Source organism: Pituophis catenifer, unplaced genomic scaffold (genome assembly GCF_029215685.1).
Source record: "Pituophis catenifer annectens isolate HBS135680 unplaced genomic scaffold, rPitCat1.0.hap2 SCAF_11, whole genome shotgun sequence".
Lineage (NCBI taxonomy): Eukaryota > Metazoa > Chordata > Lepidosauria > Squamata > Colubridae > Pituophis > Pituophis catenifer.
In genome coordinates, this window is record NW_027256891.1 from 26083632 (window position 1) to 26093106 (window position 9475).

Sequence of the window (9475 nt, forward strand, 5' to 3'; positions counted from 1 at the left end):
ATGGTGAGTTCTAGTTTCATTTTAGGCATGAAAGCTGACCGGGCAAATTTGGGCCAATCACCAGGAGATGGAGAGTTCTAGTCCCATTTTAGACATGAAAGCTGACCGGTGACTTTGGGCCAATCACTGGGAGATGGTGAGTTCTAGTCCCGCCTTAGCCATGAAAGCCAGCTGGGTGGATTAGACCAATCCCTCTCTCTCAGTCCAACCCTCACAGGGTTGTTGTGGGGAAAATAGGCGGAGGAAGGAGTATTAGGTATGTCCATCACATTGAGATACCTATAAAGCAATGAAGGTGGGGATAAAATCTAATAAACTCACCAATGAGCAGCTGGCATCCAAATACTGTCTATTCATATCAGGGGTTTTTACTATTCTCATTATCAGCTGGTTTTTTATTCAATATAACCAGTTAACCAAATGTTATTTGCTCTGTATTTCCAAGCTATCATTGCTGAATATGATCCACGAATGGCCAAGATCAGACGTGCATTCATCTAGCTGTACGAAAGATATTGAACTGAGATATCAGATGTCCCCAAGGTGCTTTCTCAAAAGGCAACTGGGCTTCCTTCGTTTCTCTTCTCCTTCAAGAAGCTTCTTGGATAAGAAGCAAAACGTCTTCAAGGAAAAACAAAAAAACTCCAGTTGCCTTTTGAGAAAGCACCTTTGGGACAACCATGTCCTGGATGACTGTGAATCTCCACAGACATTTGCGACATCAGCTGTTTGATATCAACTCTTAAGTCCAACAACTAGTGGAAGACATCATATTAGAGGAAGATCAGAAAAAGGCAATTAATCAACCAACCAACCAGTATGTTTGATGAAAAATTGTCCTGAGCTACCCTGTTCATCCTGAAGTTATTTGACCCAGTCCTAATTCTTACTAAGCATCTAAAGCATCTAAAATTAAGTGTCTAAAAGACGCTTGCTCCTGGGGAGGAAAGCTATGGCAAATCTAGACAGCATACTAAAAAGCAGAGACATCACCTTGCCAACAAAAGTGCATATAGTCAAGGCGATGGTTTTCCCAGTTGCAATGGATGGCTGTGAAAGTTGGACCATAAGGAAGGCTGAGCACCAAAGAATTGTGGCCTTTGAACTCTGGTGCTGGAGAAGACTCCTGCGAGTCCCTTGGACTGCAAGGCGATCTAACCGGTCAGTCCTAGAGGAGATCAACCCTGACTGCTCTTTAGAAGGCCAGATCCTGAAGATGAAACTCAAATACTTTGGCCTCCTAATGAGAAGGAAGGACTCCCTGGAGAAGAGCCTAATGCTGGGAAAGATTGAGGGCAAAAGAAGAAGGGGACAACAGAGAACGAGGTGGCTGGATGGAGTCACCGAAGCAGTCGGCGTGAGCTTAAATGAACTCCAGAGGATGGTAGAGGACAGGAAGGCCTGGAGGAACGTAGTCCATGGGGTTGCGATGGGTTGGACATGACTTCACAGCTAACAACAACAACAACAATTCTTACTTAGTTTTCACACTCAGAAAGTAACTTTGGGCCAATTGCTTTGCTTCTTCTAATGACTTGTTTCAGGGGAATTAACAAGAAGACAGATCTTCTGGTTTAGCTAAGATGGCTGAAATGTTAAGCCATCTTTCCCTTCCTTGTCACTATATATTGATCGCGGGAACAGCCTCCCAGCTCGCTGTATGATGCACTGAGCTGGAATTAGCCCAAATGGCAATGCTAATCCATTCTGATGTGAAAGTCGTTGGCTCAAACTTGACTGTTCCCCAGCTGCCTTTCTTTCACCATTTATTATCTGGCATCCGCTGAAGCTATTAAATCTCAAGAACCAAGGTCTAACCCTCTCTAACCCACCGAAAACCTCCAGAAGTGTCTATTGCTAGCTCCATTGACCATGATTTTCTAAATTATTCATTGGGGGGAAAGGAAGATAATTTAATTTCTAATTAGAATCTTCAGCTAAGTCTAGATGGGGACTTGTTATCTCCCCAACCTTCATGGCTTCTTAAACTTTTGCACTTAATTCACTTTTCTCAGTTTTGTTTTGGTGGATGGTTCTTTGAAAGGATGAATTTGAATATGGACTTCTCCAACGGCTTATATTAAGTCTAGCCAGCTTTCCAAAAGCAGATTGGTGTTCATGCGATTATTTTTTTAAAAAATTCATCGTTGGTTGAGTGCTACACAAGCAATCATCAAATGCATTAATTAATTGGATCTTTTCCCCTCTCCCACTGCAACAAAATAATAAAAAAATAGGAACAATGGTTAACTATTATATGTAGTGATTTGATGTTATGATCAATGCTAGTGGGAATGTTTTGCTAGCATGTTTTTTCTTTCTTTCTTTCTCTTTTTTTCTCTTTCTTTCTTCTTCTCTTTCTTTTTCTTTCTCTCATTCTCTTTCTCTCTGTTTCTCTCTCCCCCTCCCCCAACTTCTTCCCTTCTTTTTGAGAGAAGGTTGAGGATGGTTTGGTGCCTCTCATTTCTTAGTTACAGTTGGCGATGACGCCATCCGTATAATTTTCGCTTCTCTTCTCGGATTCCATACATTAGACTCTTGTGCCCAGCTGCTCAACTTTATTTTGCATATTAAGCAACAGCTAGGAATAGCTTTCATTTAGCTCATTCAGCATCTTTCTTGAGCTGCATAAGTAAAAAAAAGAAAAAGAAAGAAAACAAGTGGAAAAGTAAGCTAACATTTCCAAAATGCAATACACAGAAGGACTACCTTAAAGTAGTGCTAGATACACATCTACCCCCAGCCCAGGGGTGAAATCCAGCAGTTTCTGAGAGGTTCTGGAGAACCGGTAGTGGAAATTTTAAGTAGTTTGGAGAACTGTCAAATACTACCTCTGACTGGCCCCAGAGTGGGGTGGGAATGAAGATTTTGCAATATCAGTTAATAGTTGGGTAACCTTTAGCATGAATTACAGCCTTACAATGTCTTCCCATGGAGTGAACCAAGTCTTTTAGTTCTGCAGCTGTTATAATGTGAAGCCAAGATTGAAGGATTGCTTCTATTAACTGGGTTTTATTGTTGGGTTGCTTCTGACTAACAAGTTTCTTTAGTCGGCTCCATAGATTTTAAAATTGGGTTAAGGTCTGGGCTACTCCCAGGCCATTCCAGCAGTGGAATAGGATTATCTTGAAATGCCCTCAAAAAAGTGGTGTTATTAGCCATCAAACCTCAAAAATACACTTTTCCCAAAATGTTTCCACAATTTTGGCCACTACTGTATGAGAGGCGTATTGTAGTGGAAGTGCATTGAATTTCTCAAGTTCAGATAAGACAGTGCAAATTTGGTGATCCTTTTGAATCCACATTTCTCACTGGTGAAGCCCACTCATCCCAACTTTTTCGAATAAGGCATGAGAACAACAGAAGAAAATGCACACAACTACACAATGCCTTGGTGAGAAGATGTTTGCGTTAGGGAATACTGCTTACCAAACATGCCTCTCTCGTAGGCAGCACTGCCTGTGAAAATGTATTGCTGAAAAGTTTTAGATTTGGAAAAGTTGAAGTCTGTCCGTTGTGCATTTGGAAAAAGAAAATCAGACAGATGCAGAAATGGAGAAACTGTATTTGAGACTCAAAACAAAAAAAAAATGAAGTCCCAAAAAGAATGAGATTTGTCCTTCTACAGTTTGAAATAGCTTCTAATTCTGCTAAGTCTAATAACAAGAAAAATTGGAATGTAGAAATGACCAATTTTCTAGTTAGTGCTCTGGAGCCTTCAACAACATATTGCCACTATTGTCAGCCAAAGCATTACTTGGGAAGCTACGAAAGAGGTAAAATTGGTAAAATTCAGATCTTTTGAACTCATCTTTCTATTTTACCGCTTTTCTTTTATGACCCTTGCAAAGCAGTCAAATATAAAATACTTCATTGGCCAAGTGCGATTGGACACACAAGGAATTTGTCTCTGGTGCCTAAGCTCTCAGTGTACAGGCCAAACAACAAAGTAATAACGATCATAACAACAAAATAATAATCATCCTAGTAAGGATACCAAGAAGAGAAGGTAGTGGAACAGATGAGAAGGATAAAAGCATTACAGCCTTACTACATGGGTAAGTATACTTAGACATAAGACAGGAGAAATCTGCTCTGAATGATTCTGTTGGCCCAGAGTGAACGCCAAGGTTGCAAGCGATTTACACTGTGGTTCTCGCTCACTTCCCCAAAAGAGCGAAGCAGAGGAGAAGAGGCCCTTCCCATTTCATGCGTTGCCTTCCACAAGTGTCATTGATGACTAATTTGCCAGAGTCATCTGCGTTGAGCATCTGTTCCTCTCGGATAGAAAACAGTGCAGGAAATAGAACTAGAAACTGTTCTCCCAAGGAAAAGATGTTCCGGTTAATCATTGCAGGAGGAAATCAAAATCTCAGATCAAATTTTTTATTTTTATCAGTACTTTCTTTTCTTTTCCTGTTCCCATCCATTGGGGTTTGGGAGGGCAGTCCCTGATGTGCAACAAAATATGAAGAGCCTTGGTAGTACAGGGGTTTAAGGCACCCTGTTATTAAGCTGGTTATTAAGACCAGCTGCCTGCAATTACTGCAGGGTTCGAATCTCGCCAAGGCTCAAGGTTGACTCAGCCTTCCATCCTTTCTAAGGTAGGTGAAATGAGGACCCAGTTTGTGGGGGCAATAAGCTGACTTTGTATAAATATACAAAAGGATGAAGGCTATTGCTTAACGCATTGTAAGCCACCCTGAGTCTCCGGAGAAGGGCGGCATATAAATCAAATTTAAAAAAAAAAAATGATTGTCCTCAGTGGTGGGCTGCAATTGGTTTAACAACAGTTCAGCCTAACATGCTTGCACCCAGCATTCAAAATACAGCAATTTGAAGCTTAGCTGCTTACCTTCTAAGGCAGCCCTAGTAAGTAGCGATAGATAGATAGATAGATAGATAGATAGATAGATAGATAGATAGATAGATAGATAGATAGATAGAATTCTTTATTGGTTAAGTGTGATTGGAATTTGTCTTGGTGCATACGCTTTCAGTGTACATAAAAGAAAAGATTCATTCATCAAGAATCATAATGTACAACAGTTAATGATAGTCACAGGGAACAAATAAGCAATCAAATCATTATTAGGAAACAGTCTATATAAATTGTAAGGATACCAGCAACAAGGTTACAGTCATAGTCATAAGTGGGAGGAGATGGGTGATGGGAACGATGAGAAGATTAATAGTAATGCAGACAATAGCAATAGCACTGGCACTTAGACTTATAAACCGCTTCATAGTGCTTTTACAGCCCTCTTTAAGCGGTTTACAGAGCCAGCCTCTTGCCCCCAAACAATCTCCCTTGACATGCTGCCAAAGATCTACTTGGCAAAGCCACACGGATTCCAGAATCAAACAGAGATGCCGACTGGGAACAGAATTAACAATGTTGCTTTCCTGCAAAGGGCCCACGTGCCTTTGCTCCTCTTTTAAGCCTTATGGGAGGGGCCAATCATCTCCAGGCCTTACTCTTGAGTCGTCCCTTTTGTTTTAACTGTTCTTGTCTTCTGGCAGCTCTGCGCATGCGCACACTAGGAACAAGCTCCTCCTGTTCCTCTGCCTCTCTGATGTGGCAGAGGATTCTGGAGGCTCCGGAGTCCGAGTATAACTCCCAGATAGCCCTGGCCCCATCTCTGCCTCCAACACAGAGCCCTTGTCCAAGCCTTCCCCAGATCCAGGACTGGCTCATGTTCCTCCCCAGCCTCCTCACTGTCCAACTCCGCTGCCAGCTCTTCAGGCTGCTGGTGGACCACAACATATTTAAAGGGAAACATTTGAAATAAATTTCAGAAAATAGCCATGGAGTTTGACACCGCAACTCCGAAGAGTTCCCCTGGAGCCCTGCCATATATCAACGTCAGGAGAATGAAATATAGTTCTTGCTACATTTTGTTACGGAACTGGAATTTAAACGTGACCTACTCTGGGGCGAAGGCAAAGTTTTACTTCTTTTGCTATGCAACACCTGAGCTCCAATGCATATATATATATATATATTTGTGATTTTACAGAACACCTTCGACTCTGCTAGCATTGCAAGTGGCACTACTTCTTAAAACGAGGGAGCTGTTCTCTAAATCAGATTTTGATCAAGAGGAAAGCCTTTATTCCATCAGACTCAATTTACATCCCCTTGCAAGCCATTAAGAGATCTAAACTCGTTTCCCCCGAAATCAAATCCACAGAATTGCCAGGTATCCAATTTTTTTTTTTAAAGAAAGGCAATCAAACAGTACCACATTTCTCATGCAAACTGAATTTAGTTTTATTCAAGCTAACTAGCCAATATTCAGGCTTAAAAAAACATTCTTCATTTACAACAATAATGTTCTGGCATATTCTGCTCTGGATTCAATTCAAGAGGACCAGGAATTGAATTATAATGATCATCATTAAGCCAACGGAAGAATCACCTCTTCAAGGAGTTCTCTCAGGACAATTGTTGAAACTTAGCTCTCTGTACTGCGTGACAGTCTAAAACTTGGATATCCAACCTTGAAGCCTTCTGGACTTCAACTCCCAGAATTCCCCAATCAGCCATGGGGAATTCTGGGAGTTGAAGTCAAGAGGTCTTAAAGTTGCCTAGGCTGAACACCCTTGGTCTAAAAGGGTGCTATTGACATAGAAATCAGGGGTGAAATCCAACAGGTTCTGACAGGTTCTAGAGAACCGGTAGCAGAAAATTTGAGCAGTTTGGAGAGCTGGTAGCAGAAAATTTGAGTAGTTTGGCGAACCGGCAAATACCACCTCTGGCTGGCCCCAGAATGGGGTGGGAATGGAGATTTTACAATATCCTTCCCCCAGGAGTGGAGAGGGAATGGGGATTTTGCAGTATCCTTCTCCTGGAGTGGGGATGGAATGGAGATTTTGCAGTATCCTTCCCCTGCCATACCCACCAAGCCATGCCCACCAAGCCACGCCTACAGAACCAGTAGTAAAAAAATTTGGATTTCACCACTGGTGGAAATAAAAGTTGACTTGAAGTACAGGTTCAACAAGGACTATCAAATAAATCCCAAGCAAAATAACACTTCAGTTCAGAGAATGAGATCCCTCTGTTTTGATAGTCTAATCTTTGAATCAGATGCTTTGATAAAAGAAAAAAAAAGGCTGATTTAGTTCAGTACAAGCTCACTTTACACTCTGGGCTGAAGCTGCCTTGCTAATAAAGAGTTTTGTTCTCTTCATGTTTTTGTTCAAAGAATCAAAGACAATGAAATGTGCCTTCAAAGCTCTCCAGAACCATTGGAGGTGATCTCATGATGTACCTTTTGTTCTGAACAACGCGAAACTATATATTTTCTCCTGCCTTGTATTGAGGTTGTCCATTTGATTCAGAGCTGTCCTGCGTTGGAGCAAGAATATTTTTTGTAAGATGATTTATGCATGCAAACACATTGATCTAGGTGTCGTCATCACCCCAAAACTTGAAAGGATCATTTTCTGCAAAATATTTTCAAGGGATCTCTCATGACGGTGGATCAAGGCTCTCTGACGTTTTATAGAACAGATGGTGATGAATGCAGAGGTGTAAGATTGGGTAGCTTTTCTAAACGATGGATTCATCCACAAAAGTCATTCATTAACACCAGTCTACCACACAAATGTATGAAGATTGTGTTGGCTGGGAACTCTTTGATCTGTGATCCCAACACATCTGAAAAACCTCAATCTAATGGAAAGTTGGTGTAAGGATTTAAATATTGAGTAGAGTAGAGTAGAGTAGAGTAGAGTAGAGTAGAGTAGAATAGAATAGAATAGAATAGAATAGAATAGAATAGAATAGAATAGAATAGAATAGAATAGAATAGAATTCTTTATTGGCCAAGTGTGATTGGACACACAAGGAATTTGTCTTGGTGCATACGCTCTCAGAGTACATAAAAAGAAAAGATATGTTTATCAAGAATCATAAGGTACAACACTTAATGATAGTCATAGGGAACAAATAAGCAATCAAATCATACTATATTGAAAGTCAATATAAATCGTAAGGATACAAGCAACAAAGTTACAGTCATGCAGTCATAAGTGGGAGGAGATGGGTGATAGGAATGATGAGAAGATTAATAGTAGTGCAGACTTAGTGAATAGTTTGACAGTGTTGAGGGAATTATTTGTTTAGCAGAGTGACGGCATTCGGGAAAAAACTGTCCTTGTGTCTAGTTGTTCTGGTGTGCAGTGCTCCATAGCCTCGTTTTGAGAGTAGGAGTTGAAACAGTTTATGTCCAGGATGTGAGGGGTCTGTAAATATTTTCCCAGCCCTCTTTTTGACTCGTGCAATATACAGGACCTCAATGGAAGGCAGGTTGGTAGCAAAATTCTGCAAACTATTTTCAAAGGATCTCTCGTGACGGTGGATCAAGGCTCTCCGACGTTTTATAGAATAGATGATGATGAACGCAAAGGTGTAAGATCAGGTAGCTTTTCCAAATGATGGATTCATCCACCAGTCTGCCACACAAATGTATGAAGATTGTGTTGGCTGGGAACTCTTTGATCTGTGATCCCAACACATCTGAAAAACCTCAATCTAATGGAAAGTTGGTATAAGTATTTAAATATCGAAGATACAGAAGCTGTGCCAATCACGACTCTGACCTTGTTCCCCAGTTGTTAAAAGACAAAATCTCTTTTATGGAGATACAGTCACCTACTCCAGAAATACACTGAACTCCGTGACCATTGCTCAGGCTATAAATGACAGTTTTTTTCTAAGTTCTCCCCAGGGTTTCTTTCGAAGCCAATGGAGCAGCAAGGATTCTTTCCTTCTCTTGCATCTTTTGACTCAGCCGTAGTGGTACCCTGAAGACATTTCACACCACGGTGTTCGAGAACAGTTAACACCTTTTGATCTACTTTTATTTGTAGAGGGTATCACACCAGTTGGCTGCTGAGCTTCGTTTGAGCATCAACTATAGCTGGGAGCCATGTAGTAGATGAGAAGGCATCTTTGCCCTTGACGGAAAGACAAGGAGTCAGAGCAATCTTCTGCATTCATTCAGTTTTAGAATAGAATAGAATAGAATAGAATAGAATAGAATAGAATAGAATAGAATAGAATAGAATAGAATAGAATAGAATATATGGAATGGAATGGAATGGAATGGAATAGAATAGAATAGAATAGAATAGAATAGAATAGAATAGAATAGAATAGAATAGAATAGAATAGAATAGAATAGAACTTTATTACAGTCATAGACCAGCAATAGACATCACTGTTTACAATATATTAAAAAATAGTACTGACATTAATAGTGGATAATAACACCCCTGTTAAGAAGTTTTTTTTTTTTGAATTCTCACAATAGAATCGCTTGTTTCATGTCTTACTGACCATCTTTTGTTTTTCATCACTAACTAGTTAGGTTTTCAGAGATAGCTTCAGATGTCAGTCAACATTTTTGGCTTTTAACAGAATAACAGTTCAGAAGGGACCTTGGAGGTCTTCTAGTCCAACCCC